Source organism: Crocuta crocuta, unplaced genomic scaffold (genome assembly GCF_008692635.1).
Source record: "Crocuta crocuta isolate KB4526 unplaced genomic scaffold, BGI_CrCroc_1.0 scaffold21, whole genome shotgun sequence".
NCBI classification, from domain to species: Eukaryota; Metazoa; Chordata; class Mammalia; order Carnivora; family Hyaenidae; genus Crocuta; species Crocuta crocuta.
Genome location: NW_027527938.1, coordinates 1,721,623 through 1,737,193, shown reverse-complemented (window position 1 = coordinate 1,737,193; position 15,571 = coordinate 1,721,623). Strand labels below are relative to the sequence as shown.

The window sequence follows — 15,571 nt, the reverse complement described above, 5'->3', positions numbered from 1 at the left end:
AGTTCCTAGCTTTTGCACTTACATTTGTATGACCCTCACCAGTTAAGCCTCTGTGTACCAATCTGTAAAATGTGTATTACACATGTATTATCTCATGCGTATTACACTTGTATTTTATCCATGAAAATAAAATAAAATATGAGTTAGGAACTTAGCATAGTGTCTGACAGTCAGTGCTCAATAAGTGTTGCCTATTATTATTTTTAATGAACAAAACAGACATTAAAAGTCTGTAATTTTCTTATTAAACAATAAAAACATGTTATAGTTCCTATAAAAATTATGATATAAGTTCTATAAAAAGGTGAATCTATGGAGGTAGAAAAGAGAAAATACTTATTTGTCTAGTGCCTAGATAAAAACAAATAGATGTGGCCTTCAGCAAAGCTGTGAAGTCTCCTACTCCCAGCTTATTCTACAAATCTTGCTTGATGGCTTACCCACACAGTTGTAGTCTCTGACTCATTATTTTTCTTCTCACTAGTCTTAAAACAACATGTTTTTCCTTCTTCAAGTCTATTTCCTAAAAAAAAAAATTATAGAAGTCAATACTAGTATTTAATTTTATTCCATGGAGATCCTTACACTATTTCCTTGTTTAGTTCCTTGCATTCATCTGACTACCTGTCCTTCCTCTTCATTCTCTATATCTGCTTCAGAAAGTCTTAAACTATGAACTCAGTCTACATCCTCTCAGAAGGTTAATCATCTGACTACATAGGAAGCTGTTTTCCAACATTAAGGACTTCTGCTTTTCTTTCATTGCTATTCTTTCCTTTTGTTTCTTCTTTTTTTCATGATTTTTCTTAACAGTTTATACATCAGCTATGGAGTTCTATTCCTTGGCAAATGCAATCTGCTTAATAATTCCCTATTAGAAATCTCTGACCCCTTCTGGTCTTTGCTAGAGTTGGCACTATTTAAAAGGACTGCAACAAAATAAAATATATGGTCAGTAAGCAATTAGCCAAGCAAGTATGTCTTTGTGTTCTTCTAACTGCAGGTGATATTAGAAAGTCCAAAGTGTAGAGACTTTGGGGAGTGAAGACTGGCATATTTTTGAACAGATAAGGCCAGTCCTTTTGAAAAGCTCCTGAATACAGGAAGTCTTAGGGACTGAACATGGGTGGTCACTTTAAGTGATCAGAAACTAGAAAAGGCACTGGGTTAACACATGCTATTTAAAATGAAGCAGCTGAATTCTAGAGTAAGAAACAGGGAAGAGACTATGCCAACATTATCTAAAGCAGCATAGAAAGAAGAAAGAATATAGAAGTAAGGAATGAGGACAACCTTTGGATGTGACATGTTTCCACAACGGTCACAAATGGTTCCAAGTACAAATAGTTCCCTGGCCTGGCCATTCCTTTCCATAACTTCAATCACACATAGATTCCTATCATTGAAATTTCTCAGATTTGCTCAAGCCACTGGCCATGTTTTCCACTATCACAGGGTCACTTCTTTTTTAAGTTTATTTATTTATTGAGAGAGGGAGAGACAGAGAAACAGAGAGACAGAGAGAGAAGGAGAGGGGTAGAGAGTGAGGGAGGGAGAGAATCCCAAGGAGGCTCCACACTGTCAGTGCAGAACCCTACATGGGACTCCATCCAATGAACCATGAGATCATGACCTGAGCTAAAATAAATAATCGGATGCTTAACAGACTGAACTACCCAGGTGCCCCCCTACAGATTCACCTTTTAATCTACCTTTAACACTAAAGAATACCAACCCATTAATCAATAGATCTTAAGTTTGCCCTTAATACATACTATAGTATGTATTACATGCATACTGTGTGACCACAGGAAAATCATTTCATGTTTTATGCATCTCAAATTTTTGGCCTGCAAAAATGAATTTTACAAATATATTTTAGATAACATATATGAAGATACCCAGCACATGGTAGAGGCTTAATAAATAGTAGTGGTCTTTCTTCTCCCTCTCACCAGAGCTTCACTGCTTAAAATCTCCTAGATTTTCTCTTCTGATCACTCTTTTCTATCTCAATCCCCAGTCCCACCTATAGGTATCCTTTCAAATCACAAACCTTTCCTGGAGGATTCTTCCATTCCTATAAGTTCCCTTGGATCATTCCCCATCAGAAACATTTTCCCCTTATTTCCTCACCACCTTTCACCTTTTAGAATACCACCTTTTTAAAAAAAAAAAAAAAAGTCAAACTCCTAAAAATTACCTTATTTCCTCTCAGTTTTAAAAGACTGTCAGTCTGGCACTCACCATGCTAGACATCCTTCCAGAGATGCTTCATCAGGGTAGAGTGGCTCCTTATGGTGTTCTTCAGCTCCCACGTGCCTAGCATTAGGGATTAATGGAGGCCAACGGACCATACGTAGTCAATAATTTCACATGACGTCCTTTTGATTTCTTGCTGTGAAATGGAGAAAAGTGGGAAATAAATTTTTTGAATATGGATTACAATAGAGCAAAGTGCATCTATAGAATAAAATTGAGCATTTAATTAACTGTGCAGTGCTCAAGAATTTTAACTATTTATTTATAAGGAAACAGCAATTTTCTATAAGACGAAGAGATTTAAACTCAAACACATTCTACACCAGTGCTAATAGAAATGCAATGTTAACTTCCTATGCAATTTAAATTTTTATTTCTTTCATCTTTTTTTTTTTTTTGAGAGAGAGCATGAGCGAGAGGGGATTGGAGAGAGATAATATCTTAAGCAGATCCACACTCAGTGCAGAGCCCAATGCAGGGCTAGATACCATGACCTTACGATCATGACTTGAGCTGAAATCAAGAGTCAGATACACAATTGACTGAGCCACCCAGTGGCCCTGCAATTTAAAAATTTCTAGTAGCTATATTGAAAAAAATGTTTTAAATGATATTTTTAATAGCATATTTTATTTAAGACAATATATCCAAAATTTCATTTCAATCAATCAAAAATTACGAGACATTATACTATTTTTTTTTTTTTTGCACCAAGTCTTCCAAGTTCAGGGGTAATGATAGAGGATGAAAAATCCCACACTCATGTTGATCAGACAGATACTTGTTATGGTAGGCTAATAGTAGCCTCGGACCTGCAAAGATATCCACATCCTAATCCCTGGAACCTATGAACATTACCTTACAAGGCAAAAAGGACTTCCTTGATATGATTAAATTAAAGATCCTGACATGGAGAGATTATTCTTGATTATCAGAAGGGGCTTTAGCTGTAATCATATTTATCCTATTAACTTTTATGAGGGAAGCAAAGGGAGATTTCAGCATTGAGGAAGAAAGACAATATGATGACAGAAGCAGTAGTTGGGGTAATGTGGCCACATGCCAAGGAATGTCAGCAGCCCCCAGAAGCTCAAAGAGCCCCAAACGAATTCTCCCCAAGAGTCTCCACAGGGAATATGGCCATGCAAACACCTTGATTCAGGCCCAGACGTACTCATTGTGGACTTCTGGCATTCAGAACTGAGAGAATACATTTCTGTTGCTTTAAAAGTTGGTGGTAATTTGCTACAGCAGCTACCAAAAACTAATGCGCAAGTCATTTAGAGTCAAGTGATGACATTACATTCTCCCCTTTGTTGTCAACGTCCAAAGACCTTTGGTTCTATTCCCAGAAACTCCTCAACTAGTTGTCAGTGCAGAAAATGTCTCATTTTCATCTCACATGGTTTCAACTACTACCCATATGCTGAAATCTTCCAAATTTGTATTTTTATCTTTCACCACTCTACTGTACTCCAAAGCAGTATTCGCAAATATTTCCTGGGCATCGCCAACTGTGTGTAGCACAGTCATCAACAACTAATCATGTCCAAACTGAACTCATCATTGTAACTAAAAACTATCTCTTCCTTTCCTAGATGAGTTAATGGACTGGTCTCCCATGTCTAGGGTAACATATTTTATGCTGAATATTTATAACTAATTTTTCACTGAGTGCTGGAACTTTCATTTTGCAATAAACTCTTTTAGCAGCAAAGAACCAAAACATTTAAACTATAGACATAGATGTTTAATACAAAATCTATTACTAAAGGTGCTCTGAGTTGCACACAATATTTGTGACTTTAATCATCTACCACATGTGGGGCCATAATATCACAGACCACATGAAAACCAAATCTTAGGGGGAAACAGCAGCATTTAGTTTAAAATTTTCAAAAGAAAACCATGCCAGTAGATCTCAATTTAATTAATATGCAAAGTGGGCTTATATATCACTCTGTGAAATGTAGCTTTTCATTTAGATTAAATGACTATTCTAAATTAACTTCACTCTCAATTTTTTTTTTTTAATTTTAGAGAGAGAAAGAGAGTACAAGTAGGGTGGAGGGCCAGAGGGAGAGAGAGAGAATCTTATTTATTTATTTATTTTATTTCTAGGAGAGAGAGAGACAGCATGAGCAGGGAAGGGTCAGAGAGAGAGGGAGTCACAGACTGAAACAGGCTCCAGGCTCTGAGCAGGCAGTCAGCACAGAGCCCGATGTGGGGCTCGAACCCACGAACCGCGAGATCATGACCTAAGCGAAAGTCGGACGCTTAACCGACTAAGCCACCCAGGTGCCCCCAAGAGAGAGAATCTTAAACAGTTTCCAGGCTCAATACCCCTCAATCTCAAGTTTTCTTAAGCATATACAACAATATAGTAACAACTATTCATGGGTTGGCTCTATTTTCCAAAGAAAAGCTTTGCAAAGGGTTAAATGATACATGGTTTAAATTGATCTCAAGTTATTTCAAATAGAAAGTCAGTTTAATTCCAATGATACTTATAGCTTTATTTAATCAATGGACTCTAAAGCTTTTGAAAGTTAATCACTCTATGATGAAACACCTGAGATTACTGTGATTAAAATTCTAAAATGCTTAAAATTACAGGGGCATATGGGTGGCTCAGTCAGGGTGTCTGACTTCAGCTCAGGTCATGATCTTGTGGTTCGTGGGTTCAAGCCTTGTGTCAGGCTCTGTGCTGGAGCCTGGAACCTGCTTCGGATTCTGTCTCCCTTTCTCTCTCTGTCCCTCCCTCGTTTGCACTCTGTCTCTTTCTCTATGGAAAATAGATAAACATTAAAAAATTTTTAAATACTTAAAACTTCAACATTGAAGGTTAAAATGATAAGCTTTAGAGAGTTAAAAATATAAATATTTGTAGATCATAAAGTCATAGTAAAGGTAATATTATTTTTGAATTAAGAAATGTATGGAGAGTGAATATATTTGGAATTAGTTATATACACACAAATTTAATAATTATCTCCAACAATTTGTAGTATATTGCCAGTCTAATATATCAAGTTGTAACCTATAGCATCTGTACATATAAAACATACTTACAAAAGAGGGTTTTCACACTTTCTTTCTTTGTTCTTTACCATCAATAAATTTGGAGAAATGTTTTATCCTTTAAAGCAACCTTGTAAATGAATCTAAGTGTCCTACAATGGTATTGAACTATTTTGTAAAAGAGTTTTCTAAATTCTAGTTTACTTCTTTTTCAAACTCTTTTGTTGGAAATCTTTTTTAAAAATGTCAAGTTTAACACTTTCAGAACATTGAAATGAAAATGGAAATAAAAGAATAATTTTTTTTTCTGACAGAAACAAACAAAAAACATCTAGAAAATCAGATGATGAGAGCTCAAACAGGGACCATAACTTATTTTTTAAAATCTATACTTGAGCTACAGAATAACTTGTGTTCTGAAAAAAACTCTTAAAGGTTCTCTTTTTTTTAACTGAATAAATTAATATTCTATAATAGAACAGAAAAAAATTGAGACAGCTTTTGTTTACTGTAGCATCTAAGTTTGACAAGATATTGAAAAGAATCATAAAGACATTATTTGATGAATTTTGTTATACAAAAATACTTGTTGAAAAATGTTACTTTGAATAAAGGAAAACACCAGTGCTGGTAAAAATACTTTATTTTGAGAGAGAGAAAGAAAGAGAGAGAGGGAGAAATAAAGAGAATGTGAGTAAGCATACACAAGTTGGGGAGGGGCAGCGAGAGAGGGAGAGAGAGAATCCCAAGCAGTCTCTGTGCTGTCAGCGGAGAGCTCAATGCAGGGTGTTGTATCACAAACTATGAGATCATGACCTGAGCCAAAATCAAGAATTGGAAGCTTAACTGCCTGAGCCACCCAGGTGCCCTGCTTGGGATAAAATTTTTATGTGTTTAAATTAAAAAAAAACATATAATGAAGAATATCTTTTATTTAGCAGAATCAGCTCTGAGTTTACAGGTACCTTAGGAAAAATACAGAAGATTTTTTTCAGTTAAAAATATTTCTGGCCTACAGAACTTTAACAATAGAAGCAGCCTACTACTTCACATTTATTGACCATAAAGAAAAATTTATGAGAAAAATTGCAAGCAATTTAATTTAAAAAATTATCTGAACACATTAAAAAGTACTTTCTACAGGGACACAGTTTGAGACACTGATATGGCTAAGAAATTGATTAAAGTATATCAATGTAAGCCAAAGATAGTAATTCTACTTATGTTATTTTTCAATGCTTTGCTTTGCCTTGATATATATAGGTAAGCATTTCTACTTGTACAAGTAATTTTATTTTTAAGAATAGTTTTGAATAAAAGTATGTATTCACTAATATACTAGTGACAAATTCATTAAGATATAAAAGTCAAGATTATGAAAGTTTGATTATTTTAGAACCCTCTTTCATTTTCCTAAATTTTAAGATTTGGATAAAAAATTATGCTGTCTTCCTATTCAAAAGTGAAATCATAGGACCATCTGGCAGATCTTCCTTCTCTCTGAATGTCCTGACCTCGCACACAATAGATTACTATATCCCACCAATTTTTCACACTTTCTTTCTCTTTTTTTCATCCACACTATGATTTTATTTTTATTCAATTGTAACAGCAGAAATAATGCAACATTGCTCAACTCCAAATCAGGGTTTCTTACACAGAGAGTGACGAGTTTAACGGGTGCAGACTTCAGAATTTCTGACAACCTCTCACCCAGCGATGAAGCTCATTTGTATGGCTTTGCCTTAACCACAAAGCAATTCTCTCTATTTCTTTTCCCAGTACTGCTCTTTAAAGGAGCCAGAGTGGGACACTAACCCCTAGTAAGTAGTCAGAGAATGTACCACTTTGGGGGTTAGCGGCTACACCAGTCTCTGGCTGTCTTGGTGAGGGACATGGCAGTGAAAACACTCCCAAAAGTGCCATAATGCACGATTCTGGACTCGAACTCACAAAGGCAGAGGTAACAAATCTCTCTCTCTCTCTTAAAGCTTTCTTAAAGAGTCTTTGATGCTCTGCTCTATTACTGTAGACCTGTTCATCTTTTTCTTCTTTAAATTCTGTATGGCTATTCTTATATTCACAGTTGATGACTCTAACCTAGTACCAAAAATTCCCCAAAATATAGTTCAGATTTGCTCAGAACATAAACCTGGGTGTGAATTTCTAGAATTATAAAAATCAGGCAGAATGAAAAGTCACCCTAAACCACTACCTGATGGCTCAGGCCTCCCCTGTGAGAATTGGAACCTGGGAAGCAGAGAAATCTACATGCATCACTGACCTTGAAAACACAACTCAACACCTCAAGGATGATTTCTTTGTCCCCAGAATGTCTCTACTTCTCAGCTGCTAATAGAGTTGGGGTACACAGTGATCTCTTTCACCCTGGTAATGTGCCAGCCACCAGGTGCCCGAGCTCATACTTTTTGAGGTAAGAGGCTACTTTGAATTTGCCGTGATGGTCTCCAGATCAGTTGCTGAGAATGGACTCATCATACTTCTGTGACCCACTCTGCTCATAAATCAGCCAGATGTAGCAATTGAAGGCCTGTGCCACTGGGAGGCCCAGAGCCAGCGTAATCAGAGAGGACTATGCCACTATGGATGTCATTGCCCTTCCTGTTGACCACCAGAAAATGGTGCCGTTCCCTGTATTTGGGGTCCTTCCTGCTGTGAGCATCTGGATCTGTCATGACCAAGGTGTGAAGTTTATGTGGATCAAGGCCACCCCATGAAGTACTGGTGGGTCAGTTCTTAACCTGGGTGGGTGTCAGCAATTTGCCCAACAGGTCGACCTACACCCTGGTGTATCTGACCTGCAGCAGATGCTGTGGCTGCTCATCCACTTCCCATAAACTCAAAGTCCTAGACCATTTGCTGAGGTCCATGGGCATTATGGGGCCGGGTTGGGCAGACAGCCTGGAAGAATCCTGGGAGGCAAGGCACCAGCCTGCAGCACTGACTCTGAGCAGTTCACAAACTGTTTCAAGACATTTTCTTATTTTTACTTCATTGGCTTAATTTAGTTCCTCATGATACCTTATAAACTTATGTGGTAACTTCCTACTGAATTAATGTATTTGCCTCTATATACTTTTGATTCATTCGTATTGCTCTTATAGGAATTTTCAAAACTGAAAATTAATTTCGTTATTCAAGTGTTATATTCACATCAGGGGTACTATATTGGCCATAGTCTGAACACCAAAGTCCTTTGATGAAATTACAAAGTATTCTATGATTTAGTTTCTGCCTTTGTCTTCATGTACCTGGTCCCATCTCATTCAACTCAGGCTATATGCTAATCTGTCTGTCATTGCCCCTGATTTTTTTCTCCCTCCTCAAGTAAACAACTGTCTTAAGTGCTTAAAAATCCCCTGTTAGGCTTTGAAGCCTAGTTCAGATGATTTTTCCCTAGTAAAGCTTTCCCTGTCCATATTGCAAGTTTAAAATTAGATTTTTTTTTGGTCCAGCACTGTATATGTTGAGTGTGTGTGTATGCATGTACATGTGCATGTATAGCACTTATCATACTAGATTTTAAACAATATTTTTATGTCTGTCAAGCTATAACATTTAGTTTTGTAGTTGCAATGCTAGTTAAAAATAGACACTCAGATATCTTTGTTTCTTCAGTGGATGGATGGATAAATGAATGATCAGACTATTCATAGAATATTTAAATTCAGTTATTTATACTTTAGCACAGTATGTGTTTCTTATGGATATACAAAAACACATAAAACCATTACAAAACTGAAAAGACACAATGCAACAACTAAAATGATAAAAAATAATAAAATATTAAGACAGGCTTATTTGACCAGGTGGGTATGTTTTTTCACTTGTTTTTTCTTCTTAGATATGGAAGTTAGCCCTCAACAATTATTCAATCTGTCAAGAACACTGGTATTTGTGTATTTAATGAAATAATTTCTGGATTCTTTAATAATCTAATTTTCTTTTTCATTTCTTTTTTGAGAGAAAGGGGGTGATCACATATGAGTGGGGGAGGAGCAGAGGGAGAGGGAGAGAGAATCTTAAGGAGGCCCCACACCCAGCACAGGATTTGATCTCATGACTGTGAAAACATGACCTCATCTGAAATCAAGTCAGATGCTTAACTGACTGAGCCACTCAGGCACCTCTAATAATCTAATTTTCTAGTTTAATAATCTAATTTTCCATTATATTATCATTGTCCAGCATATTTACATAAAGGGCATAAAGTTTTGCATATCAAAACTACTTTTTGTTACATTACAAATTATTTTGTGTCATTCTTTTATAAAAACTAACAAATGTAATTTCTTTGCCACTTTCTTTAACTGATATAATTGCATCACTTAGAACATAATGTGAGGAGTTAAATTTACACATAAATAAAGCATCACTTTATTTGTGATTGCCCAAAGTTTCTTCTGTGATTTCAACTTGCACATGAAAAAGAAGAGGCACCTAATAATTTCTTTTACTTGAATTAAACATTTACATTTTCCAATTTATATTTCTGGATCTTCTTTTATTTGTCCAAGACAGCAATTTAGAAATTTTGACAAGTACAAGCATAGAAAAGAGCAAGATACTCCAAATTATATTTGGCATTTGATTGTGTATTAATTCTGAATTCTGCCTTCTAACCTCATAAATAGTGGGTTCTGATTTGTATATGTTTATGAGTGTGGAAGTTCTGAAATCTTCCATGGACTCCATTAAATTTGATAATAATCATAATGATGTAAAAAGGTGATGATGAAGATGACAATGATGATAATAATGATAATTCTTTGCATTTTTTTTTTTTTACAAGCAACACTATTTCATAGTCAGGTGTTATTACATTTACATCATTAACCAAAGAGGTATATTTAGAAGTGACTTGACCACCAGATGGAAGTGACACTCTACCTGGAAGAGGCAGATCACACACAATGGTCAAAAATTTTTAAGTTTATTTATTTATTTTGAGAGAGGCAGAACCAGTGTGAGTGGGGGAGAGCCAGAGAGAGAAGGAGGCAGAAATCCCAAGCAGACTCTGCCAGCAGTGTGGAGCCCGAAACAGGGCTCGAACCCATGAAACCGTGAGATCATAATCTAAGTCGAAACCATGAGTTGGACACTTAACCGACTGAGTCACCCAGGCACACAGGGGCCAAATTCAATGTTCTTTCCACTACATATGGGTATGATTAATGACTGTTTGATTACAATTCAACCTTACAAAAATGAAATTTTAATTTCCTAAATTTAAAAACATATGCTACATTGCAAAAGCACTTAGGTAACTTTTGCCAATTTGGGATTTTAAGAACCATGAAAGTTAAGTTCTTTCCAAACAGCATGAAACTATGATCAGCATGCATATGAGAGACCAGAGACCCAGAAACCATGAGCATACAGAGAAAGTTATTTAAAAAATAAATATCTTATTAGCTGCCTTACAAAATAAACATTTAAGTTGAAAAGTCTTGCACCAAACTAAGATCAGGCCAGTCTGTTTGTACCAGAGAGAAAGAAATATGTAAGTAGTGAAGAATATGAATACCATTCTGAATATTAAGAACCTATGGCAAAAAATAATCTCCACATTGATATTCCTTCATTTCTGTTTCTAAGTGAGTCATAATTTGTTAAAACCTTTTTTTTTATTCGTTTTTTCCCTCAAATAGTTTGCTTAAGAAATTCAATTTTATGATTAGGTGCACTCCCCCATCAGCTACTACTGACATCAAAGCAGAGAGATACTCTGCCTAAATCATGGGCTCCATTTCACTGCATAAACAGCCAACAGTTTTTCAGTAGAGAAACCAGTAATGATCATACACTTAAATAATAGCTATCTACCTGCCAGGTTAGTGTGATTTTTGGCATCCTTGGCATACACTCTTAATTTGGCCAAACACTATTTCAGTTGCTGCCATATCATTCCCAGAGGTACTCTTTGGCTTCTAAATTGATCTGACATCTCCAGTGTTTCCAGGAATGGGGTTTAAAAATATAACAGTGCTTCTGTGGATAGGTATATAGAGACCTGAGAATTCATATGCACATTTTTTTTTCATTTGGGAGTTATAATATATCCCCTATCTATGACAAACTTTCATATTTGCTCTTCATAAGCTTTAAAGCCAAGTATAAATATACGATGAAAGTTCAAAGCATTACAGCCATGAGGTAAAGTTTTATGTAGCTAAAAACAGGATTTTTTTTTTAAAGAACAGCTGTTAAAAACTATCCCTCTACATTGTGGTTAATTATAAATTTCACAGGCTTATTCCTCTCAATTTAATCTCTCTAATCTCTCTTGATTTAACTTTGAATGTCTGGTTTTACATCACTTTCCTTAACTAGAACCAGGATATTCGTGTTTATGTTATTCCGTCTTTTACAGACTTTGTAAAGAACAAGTTTGATAATTATACTTTTTAGAAAGCTGACTACATTCTGCTCAAAATTTCCCAATATTATTCTTCTAAATCTGAAACTATTTTAAGTATCCATTTTTCCTTTTTAATTTTTGCTACTGTTGTTTTCTGGATTTATTTATTATGAGTTTATTTATTTAAATTCATATTAGTTAACATACAATGTAGTGTTGGTTTCAGGAATAGAACCCAGTGATTCATCACTAACGTATAATATCCAGTGCTCAACTCAGCAAGTGCCCTCCTTAATGTCCATCACCCATTTAGCCCATCCACCCATCCACCTCCCCTCCATCAATCGTCAGTTTGTTCTGTTTTTAAGAGTCTCTTATGGTTTGCTTCCCTTTCTGTTTTTATCTTATTTTGCCTTCCCTTCCCCTATATTCATGTTATGTTTCTTTTTTTTAAATTTTTTAAAAATGTGTTATGTATTTCTGACAGAGAGGAAGAGAGAGACCCTCCCAGCATGAGCAGGGGAGGGTCAGAGTGAGAGGGTGACACAGAATCTGAAACTGGCTCCAGGCTCTGAGCTGGCTGTCAGCACAGAGCCTGACGTGGGGCTCAAACCCACAAACTGCGAGATCATGACCTGAGCTGAAGTCGGACACCCAACCAACTGAGCCACCCAGGCGCCCCATATTCATCTGCTGTATTTCTTAAATTACACATATGAGTGAAATCATATGATATCTGTCTTTTTTTGCCTGACTTATTTTGCTTAGCATAATACCCTCTAGTCCCATCCACATTGTTGCAAATGTCAAGATTCCATTCTTTTTCATTGTTGAGTAGTATTCTGTTGTGTATATATATATATATATATATATATATATATATATACCACATCTCCTTTATCCATTCATCAGTTGATGGACATTTGGGCTCTTTCGATAATTTGGCTATTGTTGATAGTGCTGCTATAAACATTGGGGTATATATGGCCCTTCGAGTCAGCATTTTTATATCCTTGAGGTAAATTCCTTGTAGTGAAATTACTAGGTTCTAGGGTAGTTCTATCTTTAATTTTTTGAGGAACCTCCATACCATTTTCCAGAATGGCTGCACCAGTTTGCTTTCCCACCAACAGCCCAAAAATGTTCCCCTTTACTGCATCTTCACCAACATCTGTTTCCTGATTTGTTAATTTTATCCATTCTGACAGGTGTGAGGTGGTACCTCATTGTGGTTTTGATTTGTATTTCCCTGATGGTGGTGATGTTGAGCATCTTTTCATGTGTCTGTTACCCCATCTGGATATCTTCTTTTGTAAAAGTGTCTATTCATGCCTTCTGCCCATTTCTTTACTAGATTATTTGTGTTTTGGGTGTTGAGTTTGATAAGTCCTTTATAGACTTCAGATACTAACTCTTATATGATATGTCATTTGCAAATATCTTCTCCCATTCCATCAGTTGCCTTTTAGTTTTGTTGATTGTTTTCTTTGCTGTGTAGAAGCTGTATATCTTGATGAGGTCCTTTGTTTCCCTTGCCTCCCAGAGAAATGTCAAGTAAAATGTTGCTGCACCCAAGGTTAGAGTTTGCTGCTGGTTTTCTCTTGTAGGATTTTGAGGGTTTTCTGTCTCACATTTAGGTCCTCCATCCAATTTGAATTTATTTTTGTGTATGGTGTATGTGTATGGTTTCTCTTTAAAAAAATTTAATGTTTACTTATTTTTTAGGGGGGAGAGGGACAGAGAGGAGACACAGGATCTGAAACAGGTTCCAGGCTCTGAGCTGTTAGCACAGAGCCCAATGTGGGACTCAAACCCATGAATTGTGAGATCATGACCTGAGCCAAAGTTGACACTTAACTGCCTGAGCCACCCAGGTGCCCCAGAAAGTGGAGTTTCTAATTTTACTTAACTGCTGTTAACTAAATTTTCTCTTTAGTATATTTTTGTCTGTTCTCTCAATGTAGCCATTTTTAATTCCTACAAAATTCTCAAAAACAAATATATCTTTCTTACTCACCGAGGCTTTATTTTAAACAACTTAAAAAAGATATTACCCTATTGTTACCTTAATTCTCTTCTAAGTGGAACAGTGTCTTGATTTAGATCCGTAATTCCAAAGGTCACTATGTAAAAAGGAGGGGGTGAGGGGTGGGAAACACTTTCCAGGGCTAATTAACTTTAGGATTCATTTGATCAAATATGATTAAATAAGATTCCTTACTGTAAAATTTTATAGAATAATAGACTAGGTTTTTTTCTAAATCTCAAATGGAATCTTCCAAACTTTTTTGTCCAAAGAATCTTTTTTGTCCAAGAATCCTATAGATTGGCATTTACCCAAACCAGTTTAGGGGGAATGTGGGTTAAATGTCAAGCACTTCAATATCATTTTGTACGTAAATCATCTCTGTTTCTTTGCCTTTCTCTCTCTCATGTGTCCTTACCCTCCCTGGATACATACCAAGTATGTTCCAATTATTCCTCTAGGAGTTGGAGATAAAGTGATACAAGTATGGAAAGGTCACAGTTCAAAATGGGGGAAAGAAAATAAATATATAAAACAGATAAATTCAGGTGATGATGACTGTTATGTACAAAATAAAACAGTGGATTAAACAGAAGAACTGAGGTAGTTCCTCAGATTGATTTTCAGGGAAGTTCTATGAGAAGATGACATTTCAGCTGAGAACTGAATGAAAACAGGAAGCCAAGCATGAAAAATCAGAGGGCAGAGAGCTCCAAGCAGAGGGAAATGTAAAGTGTCAAGGGAAAGGCAGATGCAAACTTCAGAGTGGGAATAAGTTGGTGTTTTCCTGGAACCTACAGCATCCTAGTGTGTTTAGAGCAAAGTCAGTGAGGAGAAGAGAGAGATGAGCAGTAAAACTGGAGAGAGAGGCGGTGACCATATGACACAGAGACTTGTATGGAGCTTGGATTTTATTTTAAGTGCAGTGAGGAGCTACTGGAGGATTTTGAGCAGAAGGGTCCCATGAATTTTAAAAGATCACACTGTCTTCTGTGTGGAGAATGGCTAATTAGGGAGCAACAGTAGAACCAGACAAACCATTAAATAGACTATTGCATTAGCCCATATGAGCGAAGATTTCTTGAAGTAGGGTAGTAGCAATGTAAATGAGATGTATTTGGAAAGAAACAACAGGATTTGCTGATAAGTGTGGCATGTGAGTTGAGAGAAAGACAATTAATGATAATTCCTGGGTTAGTCTAATCAACAGAGTGGATGTGATGCTATTTATTGATATGAGAAGACTGGAGGAGGAGGATGGGAGGAAAACAGGAAGATGAGAGGAAATTATGTTCTGAGACCTAAGTGGAGAAATCAAATAAACATTGATATATTTAAATTTGAAGACAAGAAGAGAAATAGAGACTGTTTACCATACATGACAATAGAAGCTATGGGACTTGTTAGATCACCTAGAGGGCTAAAGTTGATAAGAAAGAAGGGTTGACTTAGGACGAGACCCTGGGAGATACATATATTTTGACATTTTTAAGTCTATATATTAAAAGTTTTTAAATTACCTTGTGTCTTGAGAAGTGAGCATATTCAGAATGCTTCAGTATCTTCTGAGAATTTATAGATCACAGTTCTGGGGGAAACCAAAGAACAAAACTATCAGATCAGACTAAATCAGATTTCGCAATCATCTTCTCAAAGGAGATAACTCTGTGAAGGCAAAAATCTGAGGTAATATTACTCAGAAGAAGTGCAGCTGGCATGTTTTCTACCCCTAATTATTTTTCTATAAAGATTTACCATTTAATTTCTGATACGTTAGGGCATAACACTTGATTTTCTGAGAGCAAAACTGAAACATCATTAATACTGATCTAGGCAAGAAAATTCAGAAAAATTATCCAGGTAATACACTAAGCAAAACT

At 36.0% G+C, this 15,571-nt stretch overlaps 1 long non-coding RNA gene and 1 pseudogene across 1 annotated transcript; both read right to left on the bottom strand.

The window, feature by feature from the left end:
• Positions 1-467: 467 nt before the first annotated feature.
• On the bottom strand, positions 468-15,268 carry LOC144221712 (uncharacterized). Its single transcript, XR_013332148.1, has 3 exons — positions 15,212-15,268; positions 2,248-2,398; positions 468-523 (listed from the first exon to the last, which is right to left on the bottom strand). It is a non-coding gene; the product is annotated as an uncharacterized LOC144221712 (long non-coding RNA).
• On the bottom strand, positions 7,582-8,195 carry LOC144221726 (phosphatidylethanolamine-binding protein 1 pseudogene; annotated as a pseudogene).
• Positions 15,269-15,571: the final 303 nt, after the last annotated feature.